Genomic DNA, 25,641 nt, shown 5'->3' on the forward strand with positions numbered 1-25,641 from the left:
CACACCAACACCTACCATGCACGTGTGTAAAACCAACAAATGAGAGACACCTGAGGCACAAGGAGAGCAGGAGCACAAGTGCCAACAGAAGAACTGCTGTGAAAGGTCAAGGCTCTCTACCAGCTGTACCAGCTCCACCTTCAGCAGCAGCACACCATTCAACCATACCACGTTTCAGCTGTGAAATGACTTGTTTAAAATTTAACTAAACTTTCAGCTGTCTTCAAAACACAAGTATCTATTTAAGGCTAAGGAAGTTAACCCAGACCAGGCAGTAGCAGTTCCTGCACACCTCAAATGAGTTCTCATTCCATCTGCTTATGGCTGATCACTTCAGTGTGAAGTATAAATTGAAAGATTCAAACAAGAACAAAAAAAAGTCAGTAACCTTCATGTACACATATTTCTGTCAAATCCTTTTTACCACAGCTTTTCCAGACTAATCTCTGCAAAGGAACCACAAAAATACTTTTGTTTTGTGGTACTTAAGAAGTACCTTCTGTTCTGGGCTAAACTGAACTGGAAGAATGCAGGAGGAAAAGCACTGGGGGCAGAAGGAAAGGTGCCAGACAAAGACTTTGCTTGCCTGAGGTAATACATTCTGCATAAAGCCACCCACATGACACTGCAAAACTGTTTGTAAGTAAAAACAACCACAAAAAAAAATTCTGAACACATGCAAGGTACAAAAAGGATTTATCATGTATTTATGGAAGCAAATGGAAACATATCTAAACATACATATAAACAATTACAATAAAATGCAAATTTTCTCCCTTCATATGTACATGAAATGCAGTGTTTGTGAAAAGCTCTAGGCAGCTCTAACAGCTAACATCAGAAGCATCAGTCAAAAATAACAGTTCTATACTTTTGAAATTTTGGGTATTATAAATACCCACATTCTTACAAAAGAATAAAACAATTTTCTATTCATTATCTAAGAGGAATATGCCCTCTGATTATATTCTGTTTGTATATTTCTTTAATGCATTTTCCAGAACTACCACAGAATTTATAGGGTGCCTCTATTTTCCCATGTTGAAAGACACAACACTGTTAGCACTTACTAGATTTGTATGGTCTATAAAGGCAGGATCTAGACAACTTTATCTTTCCCTCACTTTTTTTTTTTTTTTTCTGTGCATGCTTGGAATAACTCTAGAATTTGTATTGTTTGTGCTTTGTCCAAAATATTTAATTGAAAATTAGAGCCTACATTGAAATTATACAGCAAAAAACACATAGTGAAGCTAAGAACATTTTGGTCAAGAGTCATAAAATCAGGATAGCTTTCCTTTGTGCAAAAGCACATAAAGAATTTCAAACCTATAATTTCTAAAAGGTATATTTAACACAGGATTTATTTTTAAGCAAGAATGCTGAAATTTTTATCTTCATTTTCTTTAAATAAAGACGCTTTTCAAAAAAAGACAGACGCTGGGATGGAATTACAGAGACATTCCAATGAAGGGTCTTTCCCTATAGCTACTTTCACTTCTTATTACAAGAAAAGGCTCCAATTTAAACTAGCTTACAAGATAGAAACAATTTTCTTACTGTAAGAATTCTCTTTCATTACTTCCTCAAAGCCTTCATACTTCAATAATAAAACATTCATCTTTGGAATACACTGTGCAAAGATTCTGACTATCCATTTATTCATATTTTCATAGCATTGAAAAGAAATCTAAGTTGTTCTCTAAATTGCTGAGATAACAGCCAGCTTGTGGGGTGCAGGACCACAAATGCAGCAAACATTTCTATGACCAAGAGACTTAAGAGAGACAACTTGCAGAACAGCAAGGTCATTGGATGCCACCATTTTTTATTAATACAGATACCATTTGTATAGAGTACACGGCCTAATGTAAAGTTAATTATCTGGCAGCCATTAAGCAATGGTCTTTGACAACTCAGAAAGGAGAAAGCCATCTCTCCAAATACTCCTAAAAAGCCAATACTTCTAAAAACTAATTCTTTGTTGCATGTCATTGGAATTCTATGTAGTAACTAGGGCTTTAAAAATGACAGATTAAAAAAAATTAATTTAGGCAGAATTGTGGACTTAGTGGTATCAGGATTTCAGCTCATAAGAAGTTGTGATGAAACAAAAGAAATAGCTTTTAAATGGATTCAATAAAAGGAAGCTTTATTCTGAACACACAGGAAGAATGTCCCACAGAAAACCAAGGCAATTAGGAACAACATGCATACATTAAACAAGAAATTACATTGGAGATAGATGGTAAGCTGGTGAATGATAATAGCCAATTGTGAATTCAGAAAACTCTGGGTAAAAAACCAAAATCAAATGTGTTTTTCTACTCATGAGAATCAGAGAAACAAATTAATTTTATCTATACCCATTCCCAACTTCAGCATCCAAGCTCACCCTGCCCATTTCCACAAGGAAACAGGAAGAAGGAACACGGTGCAGAACAGAAAAGGCCCACTGTTTCCTTCTGCAATTCCATCCCTACGAGCACTTAAACATCCAAAATGCTGGCTGAAGTACCCCGTTTGCCATTCTTTTAATAAGAAACTAAAATGCCTTTGTAATTTATGACACAACAAACACCTTCTGGTGTTAAACATGAAATTATTTAGACTACATTCTAAAAGAGTAGACACATGCTACTCTTGGGTAATTAGGAAGAAATAGTGGGATTTAATTTGAATATAAAATTCCAAATGTGCCTGCAGTTGCCTCTTGGAATCAAACTCCTTACAACCTGAAGGAGTCCTGCTCTACCACATCCCCTCTTGCACTGAAGTTCTCCGTGTGATCCCTCAGTTTGTGAGATGTGCAGGCCAGAGGCACGCACAGGATTCAAGACGCCAGAACATCATGAATTTATAGAACAGCATAATAATATTTATCAACCTGTTCTCAATGTCTTTCCCAAAGGATCTCACTATTCTGCTCAGCTTTGACCACAGTTGAGCAGTGAGCTGACATTTTCAGTATCTCTCCTCTGAATGGTAATGGCTAATTTAGAGCATTTGTGTATGTACCTATTTTTTTCCCCCCAAGGGAAAGGTACTTTATACTCTGATCCTCTGTTCTGCCTCACTACTTTATAAAAACAACTGCCAATAGTACCCATTTGAATTTCCATGAGATGAGTTCACTGAGCAGTGAAGAAATTCTAAATTGTTGTAATAAAAAAGTTTATTTTTGACTAAATCAAGATTAATAATAGGTAGCCTTGCTGACAGTAACACTGCATTTGTTTTCTGCAAGAGGAGAAGAAAAAAGACATTGATCTCTTGCTAGCACACTATAAAATATTTGCACATATACCTTAAATGCCTATATAATGTTTTGTAAGGAAGCGAAAAGAGAGACATTTGGTTTTACTGTTTTCTGAATACAATCATAAAAAAGAAAACAAGAAATCAAAGTAAGAAGTGGAAAAGCTGAAGAAGTGAAATCTTGAAAAACCTTGGTATACATTTAGACACATTTCACCCCAATCAGAAGCTCACTAAGATTAAAGAAAAACAGCACTGAACAAACTAGATCAAATGTTTGAAAATGCAAGAATCACTGGAAGGGTACATGGTTGTTTTATCTTTAAACTTAAATATTATTTCCCTAGTCTTTGAAATGCATTTAAATTGAGTAGACATGTCAAATTAGTAAATAATATTAAAATTATCAAAACCAGCTAATAGATTATTAATGTGAAGAGTCACAGTATAAAGGGTAATCTTTCACATTGAATTTTCACACCCTATATAATAGCAAAATATTAGTAATATTGATATACAGAGTAATTTCAAAAGGGATCCTTATCAGAGGCTGATAATAAAGTGGCAATCTACATGACATACTCAACTGGATACTCTGCTGCAGTTCTGTTGACTTATTTTTGAAAGCCAGATTATTCATGTCATTAGCAAAGTGCATCTTTAATTCTCAAACTTGCCAGCAAACTTTGAGAACAATTCTGGAGACAGGCATTGGATGCAATTCAGACAGGATCTACACAAAACATCCATTACAAGAGTTTGAAGATCTGCCTATTGCATACTTAAGAGATGCAAACAAAAAATTCCATAAGAAAGAAACCACACTTCATCGTCAAATAAAAATCTTGTGTTAGCTTTTTGATGGCAAAGTCCTGCTATCAAAGGAATGAGCTCTTCTGCTAGTACAGTTTTGCACTGAGCAAAGAGCTGGCATCTGCAACCACTCAGAGTCTGCAGGAGTGAGGCTGAACTCCACAAACACCAGATGACTTTTCAAAACTAAAATTTAGTAAGGATTGCACCTTGACTATCTTACAGACCCTGAGTAATCCCTAAATTAAATGGTAATAGAGTGCATGGGAGCTTCATTTCTGTTCCTACAAGCTCAGAATTAATGTCTCAAATGCTTCCACAGGTTGAAGGAAGTACACAACCTATTGCTTCAATATAAAACCATTTTTAAGACTAAAGGATATCAATTATTAAGACCAAGTCTCGGGGGAACAGGAAATTATTCACAAAATCAACAAAAATGTGATACTGTACACAAGGGAAATGTGTTGAAAAGCAAAGAAATATATCCTCCCCTGCAAGAACAAAAACATCTGAAAACTGTTTCTCCTTATGCAATTTATATATCAGAATAACCAGTTTATGCACTGTTACTTCTAGAGATATGCAGTAACATAGTATGCGTGACTATATCTTATTCACTTATTTATTTACTTACAGAATCCCAAAGAAATTCCAGATGTCATAAAAGACACAGTATGGCCTTGAGGTGCAGTGGTCAGTCAGAGCACATATCCCTGTGCTGGGATTCTGTTCTGAGCTCTCCCTCACACACAGTACCTCACACAAGTCATCCTGATTGAATTATAAAGCAGAACAGTGGTTTTAAATTGGAACATGCTAAGCAGTAAGATCATCTTGATTATTACTATGGGATGTTAAACTTCTATGGGATGTTAAACTTCTAATACAATCCCTTGCTGTTTCATAAACTAGTTAAGCATCAAGACACTGGACTTTTATGAGGTACCTTGATTGCATATATTGATTTGTGTATTTATAAACCACTAGTTATTCCAAATTTCTCTATGTAGTTATTGCTTTTCTTGACATAGTTACAAAGTAGGTGATTTCATACAGAAAGCAAATAAAGCCTTGAATTACATGTGGTGTACCATGCTGAAAGAAAGTAGCTCGGCAGTTCCAACCAGACTGCAGCATGGCATTAATATTGATACACAAGAACAACACACCAATTCTATGAAGTTCTCAGTTTCTCTAAAATCACAGGACATTCACTTAAGAAAATAAAGAAATCACACGTGATGACAGTATCTGAAGTGCCTGAGACACTAGCAAGTGGCACTGCCTAATTTGCAGCTTTCAGGAGAGATGCTTGTTAACATTAAATCTTAAGATACTGTTTTATTTTGCTTCATTGTTGTAAAAAGCTGAATATGTTCCAAGCGCCTGCACTGGGTCAGGAAAAAAGCCCTCAAGCAATATGCTTTCTTTTATTTATATAGGAATATAATAGGACAGGCTTCTTTCTATCCATAAAATTGTGAAAGCTGCATTCTTCTATCAAGTTGATATCAGAATCTCATCTTTAAGATCAACAATACCTGAAGGCTTTACTCTGCAAAAATCTCAAAATCAGGAATACAGAAAGAATGTAACAGACCTTTGGATGCAATTTTTAGCCAACATTTCATCATGTCTTTATGAACTTATACTGGTGATAAAAGTTCTCTAGAGCTTCAGTTTCCAGCACTCCACAATGCTTTAACTACCATATGAAAAAGAATTTCAAAAAGCAACACATACCCCATTTCAAACAAGCACAAAATTCCCTTAGTGCTATTGCAATACAGTAAGGTGGAATTGTTTCTAAATGAACTTGCAGATGTGACAGATGTGTCAATCTGCTGACACAAGAACTCATAAAATCTCATGTAGGGTTCTGTAGCAGAGTCCAAGCATACTGAGGACAGGACATGTATTAATTCTTTGCATCCATCAGGGACGCAAAGAAAAGGCTTTAGGAGTGCTGGAGTGTGTGTAACAGGTGATGTGAAAGTCACAAAGACTTAGCATACTCCTCCCGATTTTCTGGTCACGAAGTTAGACATAATTGAGGCATTAGGTTTTCCTTTAGGTTTTACGTACTACTTTTTAAATAAGCATATGCTGCCAGTACATTTTAAGCTTTTAACCGAGCAAAGATGGAATCTTGCTTCTTACTGGAAGTAAACAGGAAATGTCAAATCATACAATCATTTAGGCTGGAAAAGACCCCTAAGATCAGCGAGTCCAACCATCAACCCAGCATTACCAAACCTACCATTAAACCAGACCCCCAGGTGCCACAACTCCCCATCTTTTAAAGACCTCCAGGAGAGTGACTCAACTACTTCCCTGGAAAACATCATCATATTACAGGAAAATACATGAATCTGACCAAAAAAAAATACGCTGGTTGTAACTACTGCAAGAAAGCCAGTGAGTGCTGATTGACATTCTCAAAAATGGATGTTGAAAAAAATCAATTTCAGGTATTTAGGTATCTAAATTATTAAATGGTTTATTCTCTCGGAGTGCTGAAAATCTAAGTTCCCCCAATGGATTCAACCAGGATAAGTGGGTTCTCAGCATTTAAAAAAATTTTAAAACAGAAAAAATCTGTTTTAAAAAAAGTAAGGTTAGTTCTTTATGTCACTCCTGTGTGCAAATCTTCATTAAACTCCTTTAGCCTCACAAAAATACTACAGAGCTTTAACATGGAATGAAGTGATCAAATTACTTTACCCCTCAAGATGTCCAAATTCAGCATTATATATGCTCTCAAGTCACAGAATTAATTTTTATTTGAAAACAGAAATAGAAACTAGTGCATCATCATTTCACTGGGCATCTGTTTTTCCCTGGGGATATTCTACCACAATCGTGATCACAATAGGCCCATACTTGTCTTATGAGATCTGATAAGATCACAACCTGAGCTCCTTTGGCTGCAACTGCACCCTCTCACATCAGCAAAACAGTGCGCAGTCTGAAGATCCCACTGCTAAGACAAAAGATGGATCAAACAGAATTTATATACCATACATTGTACAGGCCTCCACAACTAACTTACCAAAGGATAATCACAGTAGAACAAAAGAAAGGAAATTCAAATACAGAATTTTACGAGAGCTGATGATGAGGCAAGAAAGGAGTATTTTCCCCAAGAAACTTAGAACATAATTTTGGGGATAAAGAGGCAGTAAGTTGAAGTACCTAACACCACCAAATACCACCAAAAGCATTGCAGAAATATGTTGGAGGTTCAGAGCAGGAGCCCCCAGGGCATGAAGACACATTCACTTCCAGGTTCCCTTGTCTGTGCTACTGACTCGGAGAGTGCTACCCAAAATCTCTCTGCTAGGATAGGACAGGTGAGAAACTAGGGCTGAATTATCAGAAATCACAAAGGAAGCATTAAACTTCAGGAGGAAGGTTAGAATATTTCTCCAGAAGATGTGACCTAAGTCAAACAAGAGAAAATACGAGAAATGAGACCCAAGTAAGGGTGAACTTGGAAAAAACAATTTTCATGTTCACAAGGAACAATCTCCACAAAACACATGTACCTATGCACACCACCTGGTAATGTACTGCTTAAAATTTAATTCCAGCACTTGTTTCAGCAAAGAAAAGCAGCATTACATAGAGCATTCCAGTTCAGAAAAGGGAGTAATGATTCTGCCAGCTAAACTGAGCACAGGTCTTCCTGTAGAACATGCTCAGAGTAGAAAGCACAATCTAGGGGTGAGAACATCTGGCACAACCTGAATTCCACCCCTCTCTCTCATTAACTGACTGTGTGATGGAGACACTTTAATGAAGAAATGGTCAGAAAGATGCTATGTCACGGAAAAGCTCATCTAATATAATGAAATGGTTCACCAACAGACAAGAATGAAAAAGAGATTGGATTTGGAATATTTGAACCATTTGAAACAAAAGATTGGAATCTAAGAGAAACCAGACATTTTTTACTGTTGGGTGACAGGTAAATATTCTGACATGCTGGAGCACCACTGACATTTCAGGGCTAGCTTGCAAGTACAAGCACTATAAAATAATCAAGAGACAATTTGAAACAGGCTGCTGAAAACCACAAACAAGGAATGGTTGAAACAAATCTGATAAAAACCCATTAGGAAAATGATAGATGTAAACTTACTGTCACAGGTTAAGCATCAAAAAGACAATAACTGTAAAATTATTTGGGGGAAGGTGTCAGGAGGTACATGCCTAGACATTGCCCTTCACAGAATTTCAAGAAATGAAAAGATCAAACTAATTAAATACAGAATCACAGAACACGCTGTGTTGGAAGGGATCTACAAGAATCATCGAAGTCCAACTCCCGGCCCTGCACAGCACCATCTCCCCAGAAGTCACACGAAGTGCTTGAGAGTGTTGTCCTAATGCTTCCTGAACTCTCCCAGGCTTGGTGCTGTGACCACTTCTCTGGGCAGCCTGGTCCACTGCCCAGCCACCCTCCGGGGGAATAACCTGTATTGAACATCCAACCTAAACCTCCCCTGACACAACTTCAGGCCATTCCCAGGTCCTGTCACTTGTCACCAGAGAGAAAAACGAAGGCATACTTCACACATCAAATAACTTTCCTGCTCCAGATACTGTCCCTAATCCCTGCAAAGCCATTTTGTGCCTTCACTCTTTCCTGGAAGAACACTTCTATTCAGAGAAGAAAAGGCAAGGTTCCTTGGTCCCTTGCCTGCTCCTGTCCCACAGTTCGGGGAAGGGAGGAAAGTGATACAAGTATGACTTGCACATAATTTTGATAAAGACTGTAATTTCAGTCCTTTTAACATCTTCCATTTAGGGGCTCAAACCCAATTACAATCATTAACAATCAGTATCTCATGTGTCACTTCTTTGACAGATGACAAATGTCTACAAATAACAGCAAATACTGTCACAGTAAAAGAGGAAATTGTTATTCCATCAGATCCCTGAGCTATGCTGCACAAGTGCTGAAATCAGCACTAAATTAGCATTAGAGTAATTGAGTAACTTTGCCCACAGAGGACCATGGAGCTCTTAGTTTCAACTATTCCTCAGAAAACCTGAACACAGAGAAAGCCTGCAGCATCACGGTGATAAATTCCCTAGAGGAAATCTCCTGCCGTAAGCGCCCATGCATACAGATGGGATGGATGTCAGCTAGGAGCCTCCATCTAATCTCCATCTTGCAGTAACAGAAGCAGGATCCTTACGCATAATAGTCGCAAGCACTCCATGCCACAGAAAGAGACAATTCATTTAATATGTTAAAAATAATAGCAATTTGAATAGTCAAATATTAATAGTTTAATTTGGAAGGAGAAAAAAGGACTTCTTCTGATACTAATTTGACCCTGCATCCTAGGTGACAGCATGAAAAAGATGCCAGGTGAACAAAATTAGTGTAACAAAACAATTGCCTGGAACCACAAATTGAATTTCAATGGGATACCTCATGCTGCTGCAACCCAAGGAAGTCATCTTGTGAGGCACACCTCGCTGGATTCACATGCAGTTCAGAAAATTAAGAGGATAGAAATGCATTTCAAATATTTATTAAGAGGCAAGATAAGGTCAACCAGGAATAATCTTGGAGCTGAAAAATTATACATACGCAGTATAGTTTCTTTTAACTCTCCTGTAATAAGAAAGAAGTAATCTATTTCAGCCAGAAAAAGCTTTTCTAAATGATAGGGCATCCCAAAGAGTATTCACACTGGGAAAGATGAACAATATGTCACCTAGTCTTGTCACTGGTGACCATACCAGCACTGACAAAACTGCTATATTTTCCAAGAGCTTTTGGAAAGCAGCTACACAGAACAGAGAAAAAAAAAAAAAAAAAAACTTCAGTGCAGTTAACCCGCTAAGAGGCCTGAATTACAATGCCAAGTTCGTATGCCTACTCATAACTGAAATCATTCAGAATTCCAGCAAGAACTGCGTGGGCCTTCGGAAACAGCCCTGCACAGCTCAGCAGATCCCTGCTAGAGGAATGACAATGGGGGAATACAAGGGGAAAATAAGCTTTGGGAGATCCCTCCTCTTCTTTTCAATAAAAAACTGTGAAAAAATAACTATGGCATAATACAGAGAAAATGTGTCTCACAAATGGAGTGTGTTTATCATGGACAGATGACACCTTGAGACAAGCCTTTGGCAGCCTGTAGTGAAGAGCCAGCCAAACAAGGCTTCTTCTAGACTGGAATGTTTCCCTCAAACTTCACTAGCCCCTATGGGAAAGGGGCACATTTGGACTGGGTGAACCAATTACTAGCTCCAGACCCACAGTAATTCCAATCTTTTATTTCTAACATAAAGAACAGTGACTATCTTAGCTTGTGATCCTATTTTTCATTCTTTTTCTGAACAATGAATGGGGAAGGTTCATATTTTAGGCTTATTGTCTTTGAAATACTTACTTGGCATTATTACAGCCTGTGACATTGCGTTGCAAAGTTTTCAAAACCCTTTGAAAGGGAAATACTTATTATTCTGTGATGCTCACTGAGTGCCATTTCTTGCCTGAGAAGGCACAATGTAGGTTGTAGAATAATAATTATTATTATTGGGTTTTTTAAATTTTATTTTGTATCAAAAGGTGGCCGTTAAGTACAGCAGGATTATCTCCTCATCTTGGACAGGCCTTTCTCATTTTCTGTTTCTGTGTAGGCTGGAACAGATCACCACATCTTAGATCTGTGCTGGTATGATAACCACTGGGCCAGGCACAGAAATACAACAGGGATTAAAAAATGATGAACAGCAACAATAGAAATAAAACAAACCAAACCAGAAAATGGGGGGGAGTGTCTTGAATCACATGTACAGAGGAAGAAAACTTGTAACTCAGATTTCTATCAGTTGTACACAGAAAGAGAAGGCAGCAGGGGAATAAGATATGAACTAGTTTCACTTGCCATTAAGAAAAGATACAGGAGGATAAAGGCATGGAACATAATACAATAGCATGCTAATAGCTTTAGATTCTCTGGGAAAAGGAAACAAAAAGACTCACTAAGGAGAAACAAATGGAAAATAAATAAGAGTTAATATTGGCACTGAGAAAGAGTAAACTCTACAGAAAATTCATTGAGATTAGCTAGAACATAATATTTAACAGGTTTTTTTCTGTAAAGCCAGGAAGTAAATGCTTCATATGTTAAATAAAAACATTTTAAAAAACAAGAATGCAACACTGCAAGAAAAACTGTAATTTTTACCAAGTTTCTCATATTCTTTCCATATTATAAGAGATGATATAGCTTTTAAATGGTGGAGGAGAACCAGGAGCATCATGGTCTGCACCAGATCATGAATGTCAAGAAACTACAGGAAAAAATGGCAATGTCATAATTATAGAACATCTGAAATGGAAATTTCATGAAGTCTAAACTTTCCTGCCCTCACACTGCAGTAACATGGTTTAAGGATTATAATGCTTATGGATGGGAAAGGAAAAAAAAAAAAAAAGTAAAAAGAGAAGCTCATAAACATTTACCAAAGAAAAAAACACTTGCAATAACATCTTGTGTGCTATCTGTGCCCTACTGTAAAACCAAGGTAACTGATTCACAATAATACCAAGATACTCAACACATTCTTGAGGTATCTTGAAAGATGCAAATGCAAACATCTAATTATTAGTGGTGGTGCTGCTGTTGAATACTCTCCAACTTTACTCTCCTTTAACTGAGGGTAGGTTTGGATTAGGTATTAGGCACAAATCCTTCTCGGTGTTGGTGGTGAGGCCCTGCACAGGTTGCCCAGAGAAGCTGTGGCTGGCCCGTCCCTGGAAGTGTCTAAGGCCAGGTTGAACAACCTGGGATAGTGGAAGGTGGCCCTGCCCATGGCAGGGAGGGGGGAAGGAAATGATCTTTAAGGCCCTTTCCAACCCAAACTATTCTAACATTCCTTGGTGCATCTACCAGATTGGTTTAAATCACAGCAAGTTCAGCAAATCTAATTAGATTAGATATTTCATAATAACCTGACTGCCTTTCCAGAGACAATCTCATTTTTATCATCTCTAAAGCAATCATATTTTTATATTAAGCTTAAAATGCAAGGACGTTGGAAATAATGTATTGTGGCCATTGGAAATTATACCAACAAATAGCATTTGAGGGATTTAAATAGATAGCAGGAATTATCCTCCTCTTTGTAGAGCACAGAAGTGATAAAAATTATTATATCTTCAGGATCACTACAATATTCATGTATCTACTTAACTTTCTTCCTTGGAAGGTCCCATTTGTTTTCTTTACAATTGAATAAAAATATTTTAAAGATTATGATTATTCAGTACTTATGAAAAAATTAATAGCAGCTAAGACAAAGGTATGTAAAATTAGTAACAATGTAAAATACTTTTACTCAGTATTAATAAAAATGCTCTCTTGCTTAGTGAGATTAAAGGGGAAAAATCAGGGTGGACAGATAGAAGCAGTCATTTTACAGAATAGGTGTAACTGATAAAATACTTTAGGCAGTATTGAATTTAAGTCAAATAATGCTCAAAATAGTAGTCCCTTAATGAACATGAATAGCACAAATCATCTTGCCAGCTAGAATTTAATTATGAAATTATTGATTCTTATGGTTCAAGGCACAAAATCATCATTAGATGGAATGAAGGAAAGGGATTCCTTCAATGATATATTACAGTTGCAGGGAGGCCTGTATTTTCTCTGAAACAACCAACTCTGCTGACAGAGAATAAATACAAGGTCAACTGCAGGTAAAGATGCCAGGTTCTAATAAAAAGGCAATTAGTTTTATCTGAAAGAAAAAACCCATGGATTTCGCTATCTGAAGAGATCTTGGGCAGGAAGGTATCCAGGATTGCTGTCTACAGCAGTGAGCCTTCCAACTTACACCACTTTAATTACTTGTTCTTTGTCAGTTCAGCTGATAAAAGATCACATTTATACTTGGTTTGGTTGTGGGATGGAGAAAGAATGGGAAGTTGGCCTTCCTGCCTTCGCCTGAGCCCAGCTGAGACAGCTCATGCAGGAGTGTAGGATGACTCAGAGTCATTCCAGCAGGTGTCACACAGGAGGAGACCATTGCACTCCAAACTATTGCTCCTGCTGAAAGGCAGGATACCCATGAACCACATACATACAGACATCACTGAAGGCAAAAGGATGGATAACCTGCGGCTACTGCATTTTCAGTTTTCTTTATCAGGAAGACTTCAGTACAAGGATGCTCAGAGGGCTGGGGCACTTCTCCTGTGAAGACAGGCTGAGCGCACTGGGGCTGTTCAAGCTGGAGAAGAAAAGGCCCTGGGGAGACCTTGACTCCCTTCCAGTACCTAAAGTGGCCACAAGAGAGCTGGAGAGGGACTTTGGACTAGGAGATGGAGTGACACGACACGGGAGAATGACTTCAAACTGAAAGAGGGCAGGTTCAGATTGGATTACAGTAAGAAATTCTTTCCTGTGAGGGAGGTGAGGCACTGAAACAGGTTGTCCAGGTAAGCTGTGGATGTCTCATCTCTGGAAGTGTCCCCAGTAGTGTTGCACTTTTAGCAGCAGCAAGAAGAAAAAATGTAAAGGAACCTACATTATCAGATGCCATATACAGTTTACTTGATCTTGGAAAAGTTAGAAATCCCAGATCCAGGGAGAGAGGAGACACCTGGACTGTGGATTTTGAACTTTCTCTGAGGAATAGAATAAATCTAGTTTCCTAAGTGTGGAGTGAATCAATCAAAAGATTTTTGTAAGTGATTTAACATGCCAGCCAGAGAAACAGGGAATGTGTTTACATACATTTAACCACCCTCATATGAATATCAGAGGGACTCTTCAAAGCATGCAGAGTGAAGTAAAAGCGTACTGAGCAGGCACTACTAGCGCATTCAAAAAAGAGTAACTTTATATGTTGTGCTAGAATAGGACTGCCTTTTGAATGTCTTTGCTTTAGTGCAAAGCCATTTTTGTGGCCCAATTATAATAGAGGATGCAGTTCAGAATTGGATAAATACCAAGGAATCTGTCTGAGACCAAGTCTCCAAAGATCAGAGGATTCCTCTGCCCCTCTGGGGAGTGAGTGTGCCTAAATATGCGCATTCTTAATTTACTCTTTGAAGAAGAATTTGCTGTGTCAGATCTTCCACAGAACACCACTTTTAACATTTGTGCTATTTTGAAAGGAAAAGGCAACAACGAACCAGCCAAAAAATAGCATAAAGGACAATAGTTGGTAGATAGTTCAGCATTATGAAAAACTATATTCATTAAAGTTTATGAAATAGAACCCTCTGTTATGACAAGCACAAAGCAGACTAAACCAAATCCCTAGGATCCTGAAAACATGGAAACTTTTCTTCTTCATAAATAAATAGGAAAAATATATTTTTCCCTTAGAGGCCATTAAGCTGTCTCTCCATTGACACCCTTATCCTTTGCTTGGCAGCCCTGTTTTCTGGCCTCTTCTGCAAAGCCTTCCCCAAAACACCTGATTATCTCAGTCTAGCAGCATGAACTGTAGCATTTGTAAAAATGAACTTTATTTGTAAACTCTGAAAAGGGAAATAAAAAAATCTAAACACACAAAACTTGCAATAGACTATTCTAATGGGAATACAATTAGCAAGACTGTGTCATTCATTTGCCCAGCTCTGTCCCACTTCTCTCACAATGAAGAATGAGAGCTATTTCTCTGAGAGTCATAAAAATCCCCAGTTTGAGCAGTTATTACATGCAATCATGTAACTAAATAGGAAGTTTCATACTGGGAGGCAAAAAGCCTCCAGTAGAAAGGATAAAAATATTAACTACAAAGTGATAGATCAAAGCACCTCTCCTTCCCCCCATCCCTGTACCATTTCTAAAGGCTGTATTTCTTAAGGACCAAGCAACTCTGCTTGCCATTGTCAGCTCCTCTACAACCTTTACAATTATTTCACAAATTCGTCAGGAAGGCAACACTACCAGATTCATGGTTAGTGAACAATGTTTACAGACACAGAAATAAATTTAGGAATCCAGGATATCTAGTTATCAAATACACTGACATTCACCTGCAGTATTACCCACACTGTATCTCAATATCCTTGCTCACAGACAGAACAAAAAGGTCCTCCAAAACCAGAATTAGGCTATCCACAAAGAGACAAATCACACTTCACACCTTCAGAGCCACAGGCACTCTTCCCCATCCCCTTAAAGTACATATTTCTCCTGAAAGAAAAGCATTTTTTAACTTATATGTGAACATGCAGAACCAGCAAAGCAAGAGCTGGATGATCTACAATGCATTTCTAAACAGTGCTCACACCAAACCCCAGCCACTTCAAACAAATCACAGGTGCCCATCATTGAACCAGGGTCCTAAGGTCTTTTCAGTATCTCAGATTGCTCAGAAGGTGATCCTTTGATCACCTGTATACAGTAATAGACATTCAAGAATCAATAGCTGTTAATAAAATATTAGCTTTCTCCCAATCAATATACACACAACTATGAAATATTCAGCACAGGTATAAAAATGAGATCATAGCAAAATGAGAAGTGTTAATACATTGTTTCATGGTGTATAAAGTGCAGATTTAGATTTAAAAAAGGAAAAAACCCAAGACATGCTAAAGCCTTTATCACACATTTTTCTCACTGTCAAAAAAGCCCATCAGATGTAAGAACCACAAACTTCATGGAAAATTTTCTGTGCAGCTTGACAAGTTTTATGGAATTCCTTTGTTTCATAAGTAAAAGCTTTACTCTGGAAATCATAAATCCAAGCCGCAAACACAAAGATACAACAGCAGAGCAGCAAAGAGCTGCACATTTCACAGATATGTCACTCCTAACCCGCCAGTCTGCTTTCATCCACCACAACACACTGCCTTTCAGGAGATACACACCTGTCAAATCCAAATAAATGTACTGCAAGTTCTTGGCCTTTCTACAGGTCCAGTGACTGCATCCCCGATCACTTCCACCATTCCTTAAATTGAAGTCATAGGAATTTGGCACTCCTATGATCCAATGTGAATGGGCTCCTCTGGCGGTTCGGGATTTCTCTGGGAGAAATGCACGTGTATGTGCCACGCCCTGCACAGTCTTTGGTCACACAGGAGGCACACACTGCAAGATACACATAGGCGTATTGGGAGAGTATTGGGGCATTTTTTCCTGAAATTTCCAGCAGCAATGTGCTCATTGTTACTCAAATCAGACAAGCCATAGAATCTAATGGAGCACCAAAAGCAAACACTACAGATATTCTGTACTTGGCAATTAGTCATCTGACAGCTCTCCTTTGTATAGCTGAATGATGTTTGGACAGGAAAAAGAGGACACAGCAGGGCAAATAGAGAACTCCTGTCCAGCATGGCCAGCACTGGGCCGGGCTCCACCAGTCTTTGGAAGCAGACATTAACACAGTCTGGGACTCTGAGAATCAGTATGGGAGGTTTAAGCCACATTTATCCATCTGATTTGCCAACCTCACACACATTGCACCTCCTCTTACCTGGGACCATTCTTGAGAGCACCTTCCTTGACACACATGAACAATCTTGCAGTTTGATGTGAAAAATACTTCTGTAAAGACACTGAAAGTCTGGGGGCAAAGACCCAGAATCTTTTCAAAAGAAGATGTGAAGTTAAGAAGAAGAATTAGAGTATTGCTGTACTGCTCAGCCCCAAAACTAAGCCCAAAAATAGGCTTTTAGATTTCAGATGAGAAGAATAAAGCATACTCATGAAAAGGTATTTCAAATATTAAAATGGAGTGCAAACAGAAAGGTCAAAGCGTTCTCTGTGTTCACTGAGAATATGACAAGAGGTGACAGGCTTAAACTGTGGCAAGAGAGATTTAAGGGAGCCATTGAGGAAACCTTTCTAAACGGCTGAGTAAGGAGGACACACACAAAAAGGGGGTTACAGTGTTTCCCTCATTGAAATTGTCTGTGTTTTTTAAGAACAGATGAGAAAAAGGATGTTTCAGAGTCCCTGGATCCTGCCTTGAGGAATGGTGAGCCTGATGCCCTTCTCTATGATTCAGTTACTTCCTTGATTTAGTAGGAGAGTTCAGTTCTGTGTCTGAAGAACAAAGAGTTTGTTACAAATGGTATCTAGAAACAGAACAGAGATTGGGAAAATTTTTACATGTTTGGACAAAGGAGATGACAAACCCTGGCAGTTATATCTCCAAAAAGATCAGAACTTGATTGAGTAAACTCTTTTCCAAAAGCAAGTTGCACTCCTTAAGGCATTCACCCTTACTGTGGGAACAGATGACTTAAACATGAGAGCTTTTTGCTTCCAGCCACTGGCATCGATCCTGCAGCTGCTACATGTTTGTGAGATAGCACATTCCCACTAAGAAATCAGTGTGGTGGCTCTCTTTCTATCCCTCACCTCACTGACTGTGTGTAGGAATTGTCACATTTAGGAATCTAGAGTTCTTATGCCATAAAAAAGGATGTAGTCTGGTTGTATCAAGGAGAAATCCTGCAGTAAGAGAATTCAGGACAAATGCTGACCAGGAAACATGGCTTGTCCTTGATGTCTCTTTAGATGGACAGCTTCATTCATTAATCCTGACTGAATATTAAATATATAATATTATTTTTATGCTTAATGCTTAAGTTTATGCATAAGCATGAACATACATAGGCAAAACAATTTAAAATACTGCATTTTTATGACAGTTTATATACCAGCACAAAAGGCTGCAGCTAAGAAATAATGTAAAAATGCTAATTATGCCTAAGTCAGGAAATACAACCACCAGCATGATTTGCGGTCAGCTGTTTAATTAATTTTAGTATTAATAAAGTTACAGAAAATCAATGTGTCAAAAGGACTTGAAAGGATTACCAACTACTCTGGACAAATTAGCAACACTTCCATGCCTAGAGCACAGGAAAGCACAAAGATGTTTAATTAAACTATTTACCAGTGAGGAATTTAAATCACTGTAAATATTGCATTTTTAGTACTTTTTTCCCCTCAGATTGAAAGAACTTAGGAGCAAGTAATATTCCGTTTTCTGATGCCATGTTTTTAAAAGAAGAAATGTTAAAAAGGTTGCAGTCAAATCCAGTGAGCCCATAAAATGAAGGTGAAGTCAGGAACAAAAGAATGTAACATGGCATTTAAAATTAGAGGACTGGGGAATAATTCAACTCCAAAGCAACAAAAGATGTTACAAAACTGCATGGAAAAAGGAAGGAGAAGATTTATAACATAAAGGCCACGTGGTTACTCAGGGCTCATGCACACTGTGCTTCAATGAACTGCTATTGTTTCTTGTGAAAATGTCAATATCTATAAAAATAAACCTCCCTGTTCACTGAATTTTTGCTGCTCTAAGTCTGTGTTTTTCCCATATCTAATTTGTCTGACTCTTTACTAGACTCCCCAATGCTTGTCACTGTCTCTGCATGAATTTGGGCAAAATACTCCAACACTCTGTGCCTCAGCTTCCCTTTTCCAGAAGAGCAATTAAATACTTATCAGGCTTCAAGGGATGCATCGAGAAGCTACATTATCTGTGTTAGTACAGCATTCTCTGACAATACAGAAGAATCAGCCTTTTTAGTATTGTTAAAAACAGAGCTTCCCTATGGCAATAGTGCACCAGTTATCTCTCTGTGGGACTTATCTAAAGTCAAAATGAATGCCATTGAAAGCTCTCTCCTGCATTAATGGGGTTTGAGTCAAAAACCTCTGTGACTGTCAGTCAGCTGATGTGGAGCTGCTCGGGTTCTGTTTTGCTGGATTGATTTAATACACTTCCAGTCTTCTGTTGACTTGTCCTGCAGAGCAAAGAAATGCTCTCTGATGCAGGCAATGCCCACCAGCACACAGATTACCTGCTGCTGAACTTGGCCAACAGCCCTCCCAAGGGACTTAAAAGAAATGCTTCTGCATTTCAAGGCACCTCAAACTAAACCACATTTCCCTTCACAGTTCTGAGAACACAGCTGCTATTGACTGCAGGTCAAACAAAGGAGTCCTACTTAACACCAGGAGCTAAGTCCTGCCTTGCCTTAGAGCACTCAGGACTCAGTTGAGTAGAGATCAGCATAAAAATATCTTGTGTCTGCTGACTTAACACAAGCAAAGTACCATCCATTCAGGTTGTCTTACAACCAATGTCCATCTGAAAATGCCTGAGTATTATCCTGAAGATGCGCAGTGAAAAGACATGCACACAGATCACAATGAGGCTCCCAGAAAGATCACGGTGTGTCTTCAGTGTGTCAGGACAGAGTGGATTCCAAAGAAGGGAACATGTATTTGGTTCCAAGCAGAAGCAGGGGGGTCCAGATCTACCTGAGGTCCTCAGCCCCAGTCAAACCTATTGTGTTAAATATCTGATACCTAATCTATAAACAGTGACATACTTATGACCCCAACCCAACTGATATTTTCATCACTTTTCTAGGAAAGTTTGACAAGTTTGCTGATGACACCAAGCTGAGTGGTACCTGCCAGAGGGAAGGGATGCTATTCTGGAGTGCCTTGACAGCCCTGAGATGTGTGCACCTCAGAACTTCATGATGTTCAACAAGTCCTGCACCCAGGCTAGGGCAATCCCAAATGCCTTCTCTCTGGGCAGAGAATGGATTGAGAGCAGCCTTCAATAGGAGGATTTGGCTGTGTTGGTGGAGGAGAAGCTCAACATGACCCAGCAATGTGCACCTACAGCAATGTGACCCAGCAATGTGACCCAGCAATGTGCAGCCTACAAAGCCAAACACATCCTGGGCTGCATGAAAAGCAGTGTGACAAGGAGGTCGAGGGAAGTGACTGTCCCTTTACTCTGCTCTTGTGAGACCCCACCAGGAGCACTGTGTACAGCTCTGTGGCCCCCAACAATAGAAGGACAGACCTGTTGGAGAGTCCAGAGGGGCCCCTAGAGATGCCCTAGAGGCTGCAGAACCTCTCCTGTGAAGACAGGCTAAGATATTTCAGGTTGTTCAGCCTGGAGAAGAAAAGGCTCCAGGGAGAACTCCCAGCACTTTCCAGCACCTAAAGGGGGCCTGTAAGAACTAGAAAGAGATTTTTTTTACAGGGAGACATAGTGACAGAACATAGTGAGACATAGTGACAGAAGGGGCAATAGCTTAAAACTGAAAGAGAGAAGGTTTAGATTAGACATTAGGAAGAAACTCTTTGCTGCAAAGATGATGGGGCCCTGGCACAGGTTGCCCAGAAAAGCTGTGGCTGTTCCATCCTTGGAAGCATTCAAGGACAGGTTGGATGGGGCTCTGAGCAACCTGGTCTAGTGGAAAGTGTCCCTGCCCATGGCAGGAGGAGGTGGAACTAGATGATCTTCAAGGTCCTTAAGAACCCTAACCATTCTATGATGCCATAAAAAATTATGTAGTTATTTAGCAAGTGTATTGGATTTGTGAGGCCAGATTTTGGTAGCAGGTGAGCTACAGGGGTGGCTCCTGTGTCCTGTGAGAAGCTGCCAGAAGTGTCCCCCATGTCCAGCAGAGCCAAGGCCAGACAGCTCCAGGATGGACCTGCTGCTGGCCAATGCTGAGCCAGTCAAGAATAATGGTAATGCCTCTTAGATTTAAGAAGGAAAAAAAAAAAAAAAGTTTTTGCTCAGATGTAATTGCAGCCAGAGAAGAGCAGGGTGAGAATATGGGAGAGGAACAATTCTGCAGATACCCTGGTCAGGGTAGAAGGAGGGGCAGGAGCTGCTCCAGGTGTTGGAGCAGAGATTCCCCTGCAAACTGCGGTGCAGCCCAGGGTGAGGCAGCTGTGTCCCTGGAGCCCATGGAGGGCCCCAGCAGTGCAAAGATGCACCTGCAGCCCATGGAGGAGCTCACACCAAAGCAGCTGGATGCCTGAAAGGAGGCTTGGAACCTATGGGAGGTCCATGCTGGAGCAGAATTCTGGCAAGAAGGGACAGTCACCTCCCTCGACCTCCTTGTCACACTGCTTTTCATGCAGCCCAGGATGTGTTTGGCTTTGTAGGCTGCAGGTGCACACTGCTGGGTCATGTTGAGCTTCTCCTCCACCAACACAGCCAAATCCTCCTATTGAAGGCTGTGGAGAGAGGAGCTCAGGCTGGAGCAGCCTGTCCTTGAAGGACTGCACCCCATGGAACAGTAACCCACATTGCAACACTCTGTTGAGAAGCCTTGCGTGTGGGATGGACTCATGCTGGAGAAGTTTATGGAGAATTGTCTCCCATGGGAGGGACCCCATGCTGGAGCACGGGAAAAACTCCTCTCCCTGTGCAATATCACAGTGATCAACTGACCATAACCCCCACTTCCACCTCCCTGCACCATTGGTGGGAGGAGTTCAGGAAGGAAGGAGGGATGGGGAGGAAGTGGTTTTATGGTCTGTTTTTACTTCTCATTATCTTGCTCCAATTTTGTTAGTAATGAAATCAATTAATATCTCTAATCTGAGTCTGTTTTGCCCGTGACAGTATTTGTTGAGTGTCTTACATTACAAGATGTGGCTGGGGGTGTGCATTCTATTGCCATCTGTTAGATGTGGGGCAGTTATCTTCTGTTAATTGGGCCACTTCTTAAAAACAGGGGAGGAGTTTTCTTTATCTCTTCCACAACCAATCCTCCCTCCAGAAAATATCTTCTGTTAATGGGCCAGTGAGTGTCACTGCATGACTGATAAAATTACACCATCCCATGGGGAGATGCTCTGCCCCGGGGGAGGAGCCAAGCATTCCTACCTGGATATTATCTGAGATTTAGAACGCCACAGGCAACCTTTTTGCACTGGATTCCCAGAGGAGCAGCTTTCTTTTTCACTAGATTCCCAGAAGAAGACCAGGCCCATCTACATCACCACTGGACCTTCAGAGGAAAACTCCACCCTTCTACAGGATCACTGCTTCAACAGAACCCCAGCTGTCACTCCAGGGGGGCTGCAGCCACCATTTAATGGGACTGCTGCCACCACCCTGACCCACAGGGGATCAGGTTGTATTCTGACTCTGTCAGTGTTCTTTTGTATTACTGCATTTTTATTTTATTTTTATTTTTTCCCTGATAAAGAACTGTCATTCCTACTCCTCTCTTCGGCTGAGAGCCCGTTAATTTCAAAATTATAATAATTTGGAGGGAGGGGGCTTACATTCTTCATTTCAAGGGAAGCTCCTGCCTCCCTTAGCAGACACCTGTCTTTTCAAACCAAGACAGTGAGTGATCTCTTCTGGTCTTTATCTCAACTAATGCATCTCTGTTATATTTTCTCTCCCCTGCCCAGCTGCACAGGGAAATGACAGAGAGGCTTTGGTGGATACCAGGAATCCAGACAGGGTCACCCCACTACAGCCAGATCCTAATGGTATCCTTTAGAACAGCAAGATCTAAAGAGAGCTCTTGCACAAAACAAACCTGAAAACTATTCCACCACAGACCTGTCTTCACTGCCTGCTGCCCCATACTGGTGTTTTCAGCTAGCAGACAAATCTATCAATTCACCAACCCCGGCCCATCACAAGAACAGCAGTAACGTTTGTTTACTGACCTCCCTGAACATCCAAGACCCGCGCAGCACTTGAAAGTGCAAGTGCCACACCAAAAATAACAATGTTGCTTTCTGGAATGCTGATTTAGTTCACAAAGAAGAAATAGTGGAAAGAAAGTCACTAGATTAGATTTCAGAAAACAGCATTATCTTTCAAAGAGTGACCATATTATCAATTGCCTACCTAAAGGCTTTCATTCAGGTCTTTTACAAACATACACTTTGATTCTGGATGTGAGGCCAGTAACCCGCCCTTTGAGATTGCCACTTCAGTCTAGTGAAACTTGCTGCATTATTAGTATTATTATGGGGTCAACTACATCACCTTGAACCTGACAGGTAAAGCCCAGCAACAAAAATACAAAGGCATCAATTTTAGTAATAGCAAACACTTTGAACATTTGTTCTAACCATAGCAGGGATTTTCTGCAGTTGAGCTGCCTTCCACAGACAGGGGAGGGGAAGAAGGGAAGAGCAGGAGAAAGGGTTTCTGATTTTTTCCCTTGAAAATGAGGTTTCTCAGAACTCTTACATTCTTCTATGCTTTAAGCACAACTTGTCTAATACCATGCTGAAAAAGGGCTTGTTCTGAAAAGTGCAGTACATTCAAAACTGAATGCTGCCCCAGAAACCACACAGGATTGAAGTGAAGGGACTTATGGTTTAACCAGTCAAAATCATTAGCTTTTCTTACTTCCTCTTCTCTACCCATACTGTAAATCAAATTAGAATATAAACTCAAGACTACGATTTATATTCTATGACTTCTTCTAAATAATATACTTCTATTCTAAGACTTCTAAATAATATATTTCTATGTAACATCTATTTTTTTACAGAATTAGAATACTGAAGTATGTGTTTTGAAAATACTCCCTGTTTCTGTGGTAGATAAAGACTTACTTTTTGCAAGTAACACACAAATATTTTAGTGACTCACTGCTTTGAGAAACCAAAGGTCAAAAGAAATTCTGGGAACATCATCACAGCAAATGTGGACTGAAAGAGGGTTAAAGCACAGTCCACTATTGAAACATCATGCAGACCAGTAAAATATGGAGGTGGATTATTTTCACAGAGAAAAACATCTGCCAGTATAGTTTTGGTGCATGAAGAGGAGGATGCCTGCACAGGTCTCACCGCATTTTGACAGAATGGGTACTACTGACATATTGGATGGCCAGATAACTTTCCATGCTACTTCTTGAAAAGATAAAACTTGGACAAAATGGGCTGAGACACTCTCAAGTCCAAAGGAGGCTTCTTCATTTAGAAGAATGGCCGTGAGTAGCACATGGAAATAGAGAATGAAAAGTCTCCTGGCACTCTCATTTGAAAAAGTCTTTAAGCTGTATTACATAATCAGTGAATATTCATAGTAAATCCAAAAAATAAACCCAAACAAACAAAAAACAAACACAAGCAAACAAGAAAACCCCTGATCAAACAAAATACAGTGTTCAAGCCCAGTAGTGACCACATAAAACAAATCTTATTCTTTGAATGACTGCAGGATTTGAGAAATTTTTTGGTGTTCCATGCAGACACAAGGAGAAAATTGCAAGATTAGGCATTATTTTTAAATGGCTATCGTAGCTGCTAAAGGCCAATAATCTTTCTTGTGATCATTGTGATTGTCTTTGTAGAAAATGCCAACATTATGCAAACAGAGATGAAACCTACCCACACTTTTTTCTCTTCCTAGAAGCATGATATATGTGGTCATTACAGGTAACTTATAGCTTATTAAGATGAAAAACCATTAGCATACTTGATTGAATGGTAGTGAGATATAGGAGCTATATATTGTAGTTTCAAACTACAGAAAATCATATGCATGAATTTTTTACATCATAGAGAGAACAGATGAAGCCCATCAAAAGTAAAAGTATTATATTCTTATTGCATTATTTGTAAGGCTTTAAAAAGCATAAAATGAAATAATACACTTCTGAAGCAAACTCCCAAACTGCTATGTTAGAAGGAAGCAACCCAAGAGAACTTATTTTTCAACAAGCAACCAGGGTAAAAACATGTGAGAATCAATCAAATGCTTTAAATCAGTAGATTCCAGCAAATTAGAACATCTGGAGCAGCAAATCTTCCTGCCAGTTTCAGAATGGACAAGACTGATTTACTAGAGAACAGCCAAACAACCTGTCAGTGCCACAGGAAGAGACTGAAAAGCAGGTTCCTATTCCAGGGTAACTTTTCTTAATAAAACCATCTTTCACTCAACAAGTTCATTAACATTCAGTGCACAAAGCCCTAGGAACAGGTAAGCAGAAAACCACTAATGTACCTTTCTTGGTGAAGTTATTACCAGCCTGACTAATCTGTCTCATCATCTCAGGTCTTTTGCTTACATGAGACTGAACACTGATTATTTATCAAAACAGTCAGTACTTGATTTTAAGTCATAGGTGAGAGTTTAATATAATGGTAGACTTCATCCAGAAAAATGTTTTAGTCACTCTGTCCATATGAGTGAATTTTCTATGCAATCAGCACATCTTCCAACACAGCAGCTTCTTATTGATAACCACAGAAGTTTCTACTTCACAGTTGGAAACTATTATTCAGAAATTGTTTTGGGAAAAAAACTTTCAGCAACATCAAACCTGTACAAATTAGTTTAATTTCACTAAGATCCAGTGTTTTAAAGAAAATACTGGAAGCAGCATATTTAAAATTCAGCAATATCCAGATGAATTTTATTTTGCTCAATTCAAATTGACATAGCATTTCAGCAGTCACTCCATTTCCTTTTATGAAGATAAACCCCCCTCAATATCAAATGGAAACATTTCATTCAGCTCAAAAATTGTTTCTGATTTACACCTTCCACATGTTTTCCACCTTTTGAAAGCTACAAGAGCTGGGGGATCAGCCACCAAGCATATGCCTGCCCAGCAACACACAGAATCTGCTCAACTGCAAATGACTTTATACCTTGATGAACTAGAGTCAGGCTTCCCAAAACAAGATATCCCCTGCTCTACAGAAAAACTCTGCTTTAGGCTCAGCAGTGTACAAAATACATGCAATGCCGTGCATGTGCCTTAAGCACTTACATCTGAAACTTCATCTT

The 25,641-nt window shown here is 39.3% G+C and overlaps 1 protein-coding gene across 3 annotated transcripts in view; it reads right to left on the reverse strand.

Annotated features, from left to right (window-relative positions):
- Positions 1-25,641, reverse strand: part of NELL1 (neural EGFL like 1) — a 286,471-nt gene that overhangs the window by 121,930 nt on the left and 138,900 nt on the right. The window lies entirely within an intron of this gene.

Source organism: Motacilla alba, chromosome 5, assembly GCF_015832195.1.
Source record: "Motacilla alba alba isolate MOTALB_02 chromosome 5, Motacilla_alba_V1.0_pri, whole genome shotgun sequence".
Lineage (NCBI taxonomy): Eukaryota > Metazoa > Chordata > Aves > Passeriformes > Motacillidae > Motacilla > Motacilla alba.